General features: G+C 40.5%; 1 long non-coding RNA gene across 3 annotated transcripts in view; it reads left to right on the forward strand.

Annotated features, from left to right (window-relative positions):
* The window catches only part of LOC135105448 (uncharacterized), a 135,183-nt gene that overhangs the window by 30,960 nt on the left and 94,223 nt on the right, over nucleotides 1–10,000 (forward strand). For 2 of the 3 annotated variants that reach the window (XR_010270849.1, XR_010270848.1), the window contains exon 3: nucleotides 8,563–8,654. This is a non-coding gene — a long non-coding RNA (uncharacterized LOC135105448). Of the gene's footprint in view, nucleotides 1–8,562; nucleotides 8,655–9,832 lie in introns of all 3 variants that reach the window. The other variant, XR_010270847.1, reaches the window with a different exon arrangement.

Below are 10,000 nucleotides of genomic sequence, written 5' to 3' on the forward strand. Positions count from 1 at the left end.
TAAACCATCCGCTTGGAGAGAGAGAGAGAGAGAGAGAGAGAGAGAGAGAGAGAGAGAGAGAGAGAGAGAGAGAGAGAGAGAGAGAGAGAGAGAGAGCACCTGACCTTAAAACCTATAACCTTCTTGTCCCTTTCTCTTTCCTATCCTTATCTTTCTTCCTTCTCTTTTCCTCCTCTTAAATCCACTCTTTCTTCTAATCCATCTATCTCCTTCCTTCTCTCCTTCACCACCTTCTTCATCCCACCAATCATTCCTTACAGTTTCCTCCTCCTCCTCTTCGCGCTAATTCCTTCTTCGTTCCCTCCCCACTACCACCTCCTTCGTTTCTCTCCTTCCACTCCATCATTGCCTCCTCCTTCCCTCCCCCTCCTCACCCCCAAGCCTCCCTCTGTCAAACATCCATCCCCGCCTCGTGAGGAAAGGGAGCTAACTTGCCTCGTAAAGCCATCAGTAGGCAACCCCGCACTCACTAGATTGCAGCCAGGAAGGGTGGGGGGAGGAATGAGGGTGTGAACGAGAGAGAGAGAGAGAGAGAGAGAGAGAGAGAGAGAGAGAGAGAGAGAGAGAGAGAGAGAGAGAGAGAGAGAGAGAGAGTGTCAGTCTACCTCAGTATACCACGATCATCCATCTTTGTATCTCTCTCTCTCTCTCTCTCTCTCTCTCTCTCTCTCTCTCTCTCTCTCTCTCTCTCTCTCTCTCTCTCTCTCTCTCTCTCTCTCCCCACTTGTTTTCATTCTTATTTTCTTTTATCTTCGTTGTTCATTTGTTTTCTTTTTCATTCTCTCATCTCTCCTTGTTTCTTTTCATTTTGTCCTCATCTTCTGTTTCGTTATCCTGTTTTCTCTTGTTTCCACGTCTTTTCTATTTTTCTTCTTATGCTGTTCTCTGGTCTCCCTTTTGTATTCTTTCCTTTTGGCTCCTCCTTTTCTCCTCACTTAATTTTTTTTTTTCAATTCACTTCCTTCTCCAAACCTTTCCTTTCTTCCCGTTCCTTCCCATCCCTTTTCTAACCCTTCCCTTCCCTTCCCTTCCTTTCCCTTCCCTTTTCTAACCCTTCCATTCCCTAACCCTTCCCTTCTCTAACCCTTCCCTTCCCTTCCTCCTCACCAGACACAAACACCTTTCTCTTCCCTCTCAGTAAATAGAATCTAAACTGAAAATAAATAAAAAAATAAATAAATAAATTACACATGCACATTATACGTATTAGCAAAAATTTTTCCATGTTATAAAATTAATCGTCAAAAATTTGGTCCTTCTAATACGAGTAAGAATCGATGGCTGCTCACTCCCGGTAATTACTCTTAAGTACTCTTGCCTGCTCGTCACCCTCTTAATAGGAATCACAAGGGTCCTTAGGGTTTTGAAGCAATTAAGTCTTTTTTTTATTTATTTATGTGAGTGCTTCTTGAATATATGTTTAAAAGTGATCATCTTATTTTATTTATTTATTTATTATTTTCGTGGCTATTAGTGGTGTTTCTTTTTATGTGGTGACTCAATTTTACTTTTTTTTTTTATTATTTATTCGAGTTGTCCCAAGAAAGGTGGCTGGATTTATTTATTTTTTTTTTTAAGTAGACCTCAGATTCGGGGGGTGATTTGTGGGTATTGCAGGAGATAATGATTATGGGGGTGATAGCAGTGGTAATGGTAATAAACAAAACTTGCAGCATCAGTCGTAATAATAGTAGTTGGTGGTGGTGGTGGTGGTGGTGGTGGTGGAAATAATAATAAAAAATCTGAATTAGTAGAAATAAATTACCTTCATCATTAATGTTATTTGTCTTCAGTTGACCTTACCTGAGGGAAGAGAGTATAAACAAAACAAGTATAATGAACCTCCTCCTCCTCCTCCTCCTCCTCCTCCTCCTCCTCCTCCTCCTCCTCCTCCTCCTCCTCCTCCTCCTCCTCCTCCTCCTCCTCCTCCTCACCTTTCCGGTCTCCTCTTACCTTTATCCCTTCAGCATCAACATTTTTTTCATCCACTCTTTCTCCTCCCACGCCTCTCTTCTCATGATATCAGTGAGGAATAATTTTAAGTAATTAGTGGAGGCAGTGTCATAATGAATGATTAGTTACTAGTACGTGTAATGAGGTAATGAGTTTAAGAAAGTTAAGATGTGTGTGTGTGTGTGTGTGTGTGTGTGTGTGTGTGTGTGTGTGTGTGTGTGTGTGTAGGAAGAGATCACATGGGAAGGAATTGGAATAGGAAGGAGCTGGAGAGAGAAAATTGCAAAGGAGAAACAAGTGAATGAGTGTTTGATGAGGATTGGCATGTGCAATGAGAGAGAGAGAGAGAGAGAGAGAGAGAGAGAGAGAGAGAGAGAGAGAGAGAGAGAGAGAGAGAGAGAGAGAGAGAGAGAGAGAGAGAGAGTGTAGTGGTCCTTTTACCGTGTCTCTACCTGCACTACACCTTGGCTTGCCTGGCCCACACTTTGCCAGGCAGTGAGAGCGACAGGTAATGACTAACATGTTGCTATTGTCCTTCCTTCCTTCCTTCCTTCCTTCCTTCCTTCCTTCCTTCCTTCCTTCCTTCCTTCCTTCCTTCCTTCCTTCCTTCCTTCCTTCGTTTCCTTTCCTTCGTTCCTTCCTTCCTTCCTTTCCTTGCGTCTTTGCTTCCACCCTGTTTCCTCCTTTCCTTCTTTCCTTTCTTGATCTTTACCTTCCTCTTTTTTTCCTTTTTTCTTCTTCCTTCTTTCCTTCCTTCCTTCTTCCCCCTTTCCTCTCTCCTCTCTTCTTTCCTCCTTTTCTTCATAGTTTCATTTCCCGTTGGTCTTTCTTCATTTTTCATTCGTTCTTTTCTTCCTTTCCTTCTTGTCTTTTTATTAATTCATTCGCAATATTTATCATCTGTGTTATTTCTTGTGATTTCGTCTTTCCTCCCTCCTTTCTTTTGTCATTTTCCTGTTCGAGCATGTGTTCTTATTTTCCTCCTCACTATTTCCTTCTTTCACTCTTCTTTGTTTATTAATTTATTTTTTTCATTCATTCATTCATTCATTCATTCATTCGGTCGTTCGTTCCTCCTTTTCTTTCTTTTCTTTTTCTTTCTTTCTTTCTTTTTCATTCATTCATTCATACATTCCTTCCTTTCTTCCTTCCTTCCTTCTTTCCTTCTTTCCTTCTTTCCTTCCTTCCTTCTTTTTTTCTTATTCTTTTATCTTCTACATTTACTCCATCCTCTCCTTCTGTCTATCTCTTCTCATACGTTCTAGTTTCCTTAGATTCTCCATTTTATCTATCCCTTCCTTTCCTCCTCCCTTCTTTCTATTATTGCTTTTATTTTCTTGGTTCCTCCATTTCCTTCCTTCTTTCCTCCCTTGTTGTCTAATCCTCATTCACGTGTTTCTAATTCTCTCTCTCTCTCTCTCTCTCTCTCTCTCTCTCTCTCTCTCTCTCTCTCTCTCTCTCTCTCTCTCTCTCTCTCTCTCTCTCTCTCTCTCTCTCTCTCTCTCTCTCTCTCATAGACCGGTATATATTATCATTTTATACTTTCTTCTTCACACACTTTAGTTTCATATTCTCTTCCTCGCTCACTCTCCTTCTCCTTTCTTCCTTCTCTCTCTCCTCGTTTTGTCCCTGTCATTCCTCCTCGCTCCAGTTTCCCTCTCACCTTCCTTCGTCCCACGAGAGAAGGAGGCGCATTCTTCAGGTGCTAAAGGAAGGGAAGGAGGAAAAGAGGAAACCAGAGGAAGACTCACTGTTTCTCTCTCTCTCTCTCTCTCTCTCTCTCTCTCTCTCTCTCTCTCTCTCTCTCTCTCTCTCTCTCTCTCTCTCTCTCTCTCTCTCTCTCTCTCTCTCTCTCTCTCTCTCTCTCTCTCTCTCTCTCTCTCTCTCTCTCTCTCTCTCTCTCTCTCTCTCTCTCTCTCTCTCTCTCTCTCTCTCTCTCAAAGGTAGCCTATCAGTCTTCCTTTCATTGTCTGTTTGTCAATCTCCTGCAAAGAAATACTGAAAATAGTGAGAAGAGAAGGAAGAGGAGAAGGAAGAGGAGGAGGAGGAGGAGGAGGAGGAGGAGGAGGAGGAGGAGGAGGAGGACATGGAAAAATGTGGGTTAGGAATATGTAGCTCAGTGAAAAGATTTACAAGTATGAAGAAACTGATATATTTATTTTTTTTTAATTTATTTTATTTTGTTTTTTTTTATTTATTTTTTTAATGATGTGGCCTTTGATATTCATCCTTCCTTATTATTATCACCACCACCACCACCACCACCACCACCACCACCACCACCACCACCACTACTACTACTACTACTACTACTACTACTACTACTACTACTACTACTACTACTACTACTACTACTACTACTACTACTACTACTACTACTACTACTACTACTACTCTTGATTTTAACATTAATATATTGATTTTATTTTTCGCATTTCTGTTTATTTCATTGAGAAGACTGGATCTAACATTATTATTATTATTATTATTATTGTTATTGTTGTTGTTGTTGTTGTTGTTGTTGTTGTTATCATTATTATCATCATCATCATCACCATCATCATCATCACTTGTAATTTTTATCGGAAGAAGCCTTGCGAAATGCCCACTAATTTAGTGTTGGTGGGTGCAGCGGCTCGGAAAGAGATCCAGATGGCGCGAAGAAAACGGCACCAGGGTTTGTTACAACGTTAGTGCAAGGCTAGTGTGGGTGGCTGGTTTCTCTCTCTCTCTCTCTCTCTCTCTCTCTCTCTCTCTCTCTCTCTCTCTCTCTCTCTCTCTCTCTCTCTCCGTATTTTTTTTAGTTTTCTTGATGAATTTTTCAGCTTATAGTGTTCTGTTAATTTTATATCTTGTTAACCTTTCTTCTGTATATTTTTTTCTTTTATTCCTTTTTTTCACTATCTTCCTTTGCTTTCTTTCTTCGTCTTCCTTCACCTGTATATTCCTTCCTTCTTTCCAGCCTTTTAATTCTTTTTTTCTTTCTGTTTTACTTGTCTTTTATCTCTTCTTTAATTTTCTTCTTTCTTTTTCTCCTTTTCTCTCCTTTTTTTTCTTGCATATCTTTTTCTCTTCGTTCTTTTAATCTTTCTGGTTTTCTGAAATTCACTTCTTTTCTCTCTTCCCTTCATTCATTATTCCTTTTATTGTAATTTCTCCATTCACTTTTCTTTCTTCTTTCTTACCATGTCTTCTCGTTATTTTTACCTTTACTTTCTCTTTGACTTCCTCTCTTCCTTTATAAATCTGCTTCTGGTGTTATTTTTACCTTTACTTTCTCTTTGATTTCAACTTTTCCTTTATAAATCTGCTTCTGGTGTACACATTCTTAATAGTTTTGTTTATTTAATTTTCCACTCGTTTTGTTTTCCAATTTATTTCATTCTTCCACTTCTCCCTTCCCTTTCTTCATAACTCCTACCTCTCTCACAATCTTTCATTCTTACCTTCCTTCCCTCCATTTACTATCACTCTTTAACCCTTCCAGCGCAAACAAACAATAAATCACAGCACTAGAAGTAATGTAATGAAACCTTTATAAGCATCTACAAGAATGAAGGGGATTAAAAAGAATAGATTTTGCAATTTCTAATCAGTGTAATGTTTGGCAACGGCTGAAAAGAACAAGAAGAGATGTGTCATACTGATTAGTGGTGAAGAAAAAGATGAGCCAAATAGTAGTGAAGGTTAATTGCGGTCTTTTTTCTTTCTTTTTCTTTTTTTTCCCTTGATACCTTTTCCTTGTAGTACCCACGCCCTTACTCTCTTCCCTCATTCACTCCTTCATTCTTTTTCCTTATCAGATTTCCGTCTTGTTTTCAGTCATTCCCCTCAGAAGGTTTGAGATATAATCCTATTCCCCTCTCTGCCCCTTCCCCTTAAGTGCTGGAAAGGCGTAGGGGAATAAAGGAAGAAGGAAGGAAGTGGGAAGGAAAGAAATGATACTTGCTTTATCTTCTGTCACTCTCTCCAGTTGCTATGACTTGGGGAACGAAGGGAGGAAAGGGGAATTAAGGGATAATGAAAGGATAGGAAGGCAGGTTTAAAGATAGGCAGGAAAGAGGAAGAGAGGAGGGAAGAGGTGGAGGAAGATGTAAAAGGAGTATGAGAAGGAAATAGATGATTGAAAATGAAAGAGGATTGAGAAAGTGATCGAATAGAAAGAGAGAGAGAGAGAGAGAGAGAGAGAGAGAGAGAGAGAGAGAGAGAGAGAGAGAGAGAGAGAGAGAGAGAGAGAGAGAGAGAGAGAGAGAGAGAGAGAGAGAGAGAGAGAGAGAGAGAGAGAGAGAGAGAGAGAGAGAGAGAAATTTTCCCCCTTGCTCATCTTTGCTTTCTGTCCTCCTCCTCCTCCTCCTTTTCCTCCTCCTCCTCCTCCTCCTCCTCCTCCTCCTCCTCCTCCTCCTCCTCCTCTTATGGGTACATCTTGGGGAGAGTAAATTAAGACCATTAGGGTGGGGGAGAGATTAGATTACACAGAATTGCTATGTTCGAACTCCTTTGGGAAAGAAGAGGAGGAGGAGGAGGAGGAGGAGGAGGAGGAGGAGGAGGAGGAGGAGGAGGAGGAGGAGGAGGAGTTAGGATGTCTGTAATCCAAGTAGTAATGAAAGAATGATTACATAGTGGTTAAGATGGTGATATGAGAGAGAGAGAGAGAGAGAGAGAGAGAGAGAGAGAGAGAGAGAGAGAGAGAGAGAGAGAGAGAGAGAGAGAGAGAGAGAGAGAGAGAGAGAGAGAGAGAGAGAGAGAGAGAGACAGAGAGAGAGAGAGGGGGGTAACAAGGCAAGGTAACAGGATAAATATTGATCTAAACACACAAGTAATGGAACTCGATGTGTCTAGGAAAGGCGAGGCTTCTGGTGTACTGGTGTGTGCTAGTGTGCTGGCGGCCCGGAGCACCACGGTCGAATTCTGCTAATGCCAGGTGAACATTCTGACGCAGTTTGCCGAGTGGTTTAAAATCGAGTTGCCACACCTGGGCCATTCACTCCAACTTTTATTTGCAAATCTGGTTGAGTGGAACGCTGGGATTAACAGATGAAAGAAGAAAAAAAAAAGTGTGTGTGGGCGGCAAGCATGTTGTAGAACTGAACTGCAAATGATATTGATGTTATTGATGGAAAAGGTGATGGTATGATGGTGATAGCCTGTTGGAACTATGCTTTACTCTTTAATGACTTTGTATTTTGTTATGTTTTATCTTAACATTCTCCGTACACCTGCAAATTGTGTTTAGTATCGTTGAGAAAGGAAATGTAAGTAAGTAAAAACATGTGCAGGATATTATTGTTAATATTATTGTCTTTTCAACAGTTTTACACGTGCCTTTTTATGTATTTTTTTTTATGTTGTAACTGCAAATTGTTTGTAGTACTAATGAAAAATAATCATGAAAAATTTAAGTAGAATTGTTAATGGTCTTTATACTTCATTATATTTAATCTTTCATTCTGTGTCTGTAAATTGTGTCTATAGTATTTGATAAAAGAGTATGTAATGATGAATAGCTGGCGTTGATTGGAGATGACATCACTTTATCACACCTTATCTTGTATTGAATAACTGAAGGTTGTGTTTGTATTGCTAACAGAAGTTATGATAAAAAAAAAACAACAACAGGATTTACTTTTAATGAGTTGCTACTTCATTACACTTTATCTTGCATTATTTGCCTTCCCTGTCACTCTCGTGTGTGCGGATCAGAGAGCAGCGATTACTTATCTTTCTATCTTTTTATATAAGTTCACGCAAATATTAATGGTTACATGTACCGGACTCGTAAATTCGCCACCATGTAAAATTTTTGAGAGTTTGATGCGGATAATAAATTTTGAGTACCACCGCCTCCGCCACACCGCCGCCGCCGCCGCACCCACGCCGCCCTCCACGCCGGCTTATTATAAAACTATTCGCCAGGTGAGCGGGCAAAATTAATTAAGCCGTGAGCCTAAATCCATACTTGTCCCTGCTACACCACCACCACCACCACCACCACCACCACCACCACCACCACCACCACGTTCTTGGTCTCTCTCTCTCTCTCTCTCTCTCTCTCTCTCTCTCTCTCTCTCTCTCTCTCTCTCTCTCTCTCTCTCTCTCTCTCTCTCTCTCTCTCTCTCTCTCTCTCTCTCTCTCTCATTCCAGACATTTTACCTTTAAGATTTCTTTGTCATATTACTTAAAAACGTAATACTCTAAATGCCTATACTATTTTCTGTCTTATTGTCAAAAAAAAAAAAAAAATCAAGTTGTAGAATCACAGATGGAAAATTATGACCTGACTTGAAGAAATGCACAGTTAACTCTGACCTGACCTGAACGAATGCACAATTATCACTGGACCAGATTATGATTTGACCTGATGAAATGAACAGTCATCACAGGACCACCCTATAACCTGACCTCAAGACACGCACAATTATCACTGGACCACAATTTGACCTGACCTGATGAAATGCACAGCCACTAAAGGACCACTCAGCATCATGACGCTTAATGATTTGTATCCCACTGTGTCGCGAATCGTAAGCAAGTGGAGCATGGGGACTCGATGTAACCCTTGCACATTCCATACCATAATCACCTCTATCATGTAATTCTTTTTCTTTCCAGGTAAGAGGATTGATTCCCGTGTCCACGTGCCAGGTGCCAGTGTCCAGGATGATGAGGTGGCGCGCAAACAGCACCGCTACCTGATGAAAGAAGTAAGTAGCAATATGTAGCAGAGTATTTGTTTCCGATCTTTCAGAATTATCTCGTGTTTTTGTCTTACGGTCTCTGTTTGTAGGAAAATTTATGGAGTTGCTCATTAGAGTTATTGCGCACTTGTAGTAATTTTTCTTTGATTTCCATTCATTGTTATACAGAATTAAGCGTATGGTTAAGTTGTTTCTGACTCTTAAATCTTCATTTGTCATTTGTAGTTTTTAAGTACTAATTGTAATATACGGGGTAAAAAACTGATTCGGGTAAGTAAACTCGTGGTATTTTTTCGATGCTTAAAGCTTTGGGTTATTGAGATGTGCTGACTCATGTAATCGGAAAGGTTTCAGTGCGGGAAGGTCAACAAGACTAAATATAGACAATGAAGGGTAACTGTAGGAGAAAAGTGCGTTAGGGAAGGTGTGTTGTTACCGAAAGAAAACTGGTGTCAATAATGGGAGGTGACGAGGGGAGACTTGCTTCACTGTTGTTGTCACTGCAGAGGCAAACAGTGGAGAGAGAGAGAGAGAGAGAGAGAGAGAGAGAGAGAGAGAGAGAGAGAGAGAGAGAGAGAGAGAGAGAGAGAGAGAGAGAGAGAGAGAGAGAGAGAGAGAGAGAGAGAGAGAGACCTCTAACTTTAATTTCGAGTACAATGAAAATCTTAATCTGTAACACAAATAGTCAGGTTTGTAAGTGTGGCCTTCATTGTATCACAACAGAAAACAGAAAAGGAAATTGTCTAAAACATGTAAGTAAGGTATTTTCTCTTGTATGTTCTGTTGTAGTTTGGCTTAATGTATTTTTTTTTTATTATTATTATTCAGGTCTAGCCTGTATAACTTCTAGCATAGTTGATTTCCAATAGCCAATAGGACTCCTCCGCAACAAGATAGGGCGTGGGTTCATGTCCCCTTTTAAGACCAGCAGGTCAGTCGCTTCCTCCCTCTCCTCAATAGAGGCTGTGATTTTATTTGTAATGTTTTCTTTTTTAACCCTTTTTTAGTGTAACGGATCTGAAGATGGGATTCTACTGTCCCGAAACGTTACCAATAAAATAATGCTGCATCTGTTGTACGTCTACGCCTTCCTCAACAAAGTCTGTCTGTATGTAATAACAAAGCCTGGTTGTTCGTCAAACCTCTTAAGAGCACTCGGCAGTAATTTCGTTCCCTTATTACAGCTGAAGTTTTGGGGCGAAGACGATTCCCTTCTCACTGACAAACATTAAGTGAGCCGCGCGTGAGAGTACAGCGACTACTAACTGGCCGCGGAGGAACGTGATGAGGACATGGTGCGCTCACGGTGACACTTCAATCTGGTCTGTGTAAGATTATTGGTATTAACGCGT

This window comes from Scylla paramamosain, chromosome 12 (genome assembly GCF_035594125.1).
Source record: "Scylla paramamosain isolate STU-SP2022 chromosome 12, ASM3559412v1, whole genome shotgun sequence".
Lineage (NCBI taxonomy): Eukaryota > Metazoa > Arthropoda > Malacostraca > Decapoda > Portunidae > Scylla > Scylla paramamosain.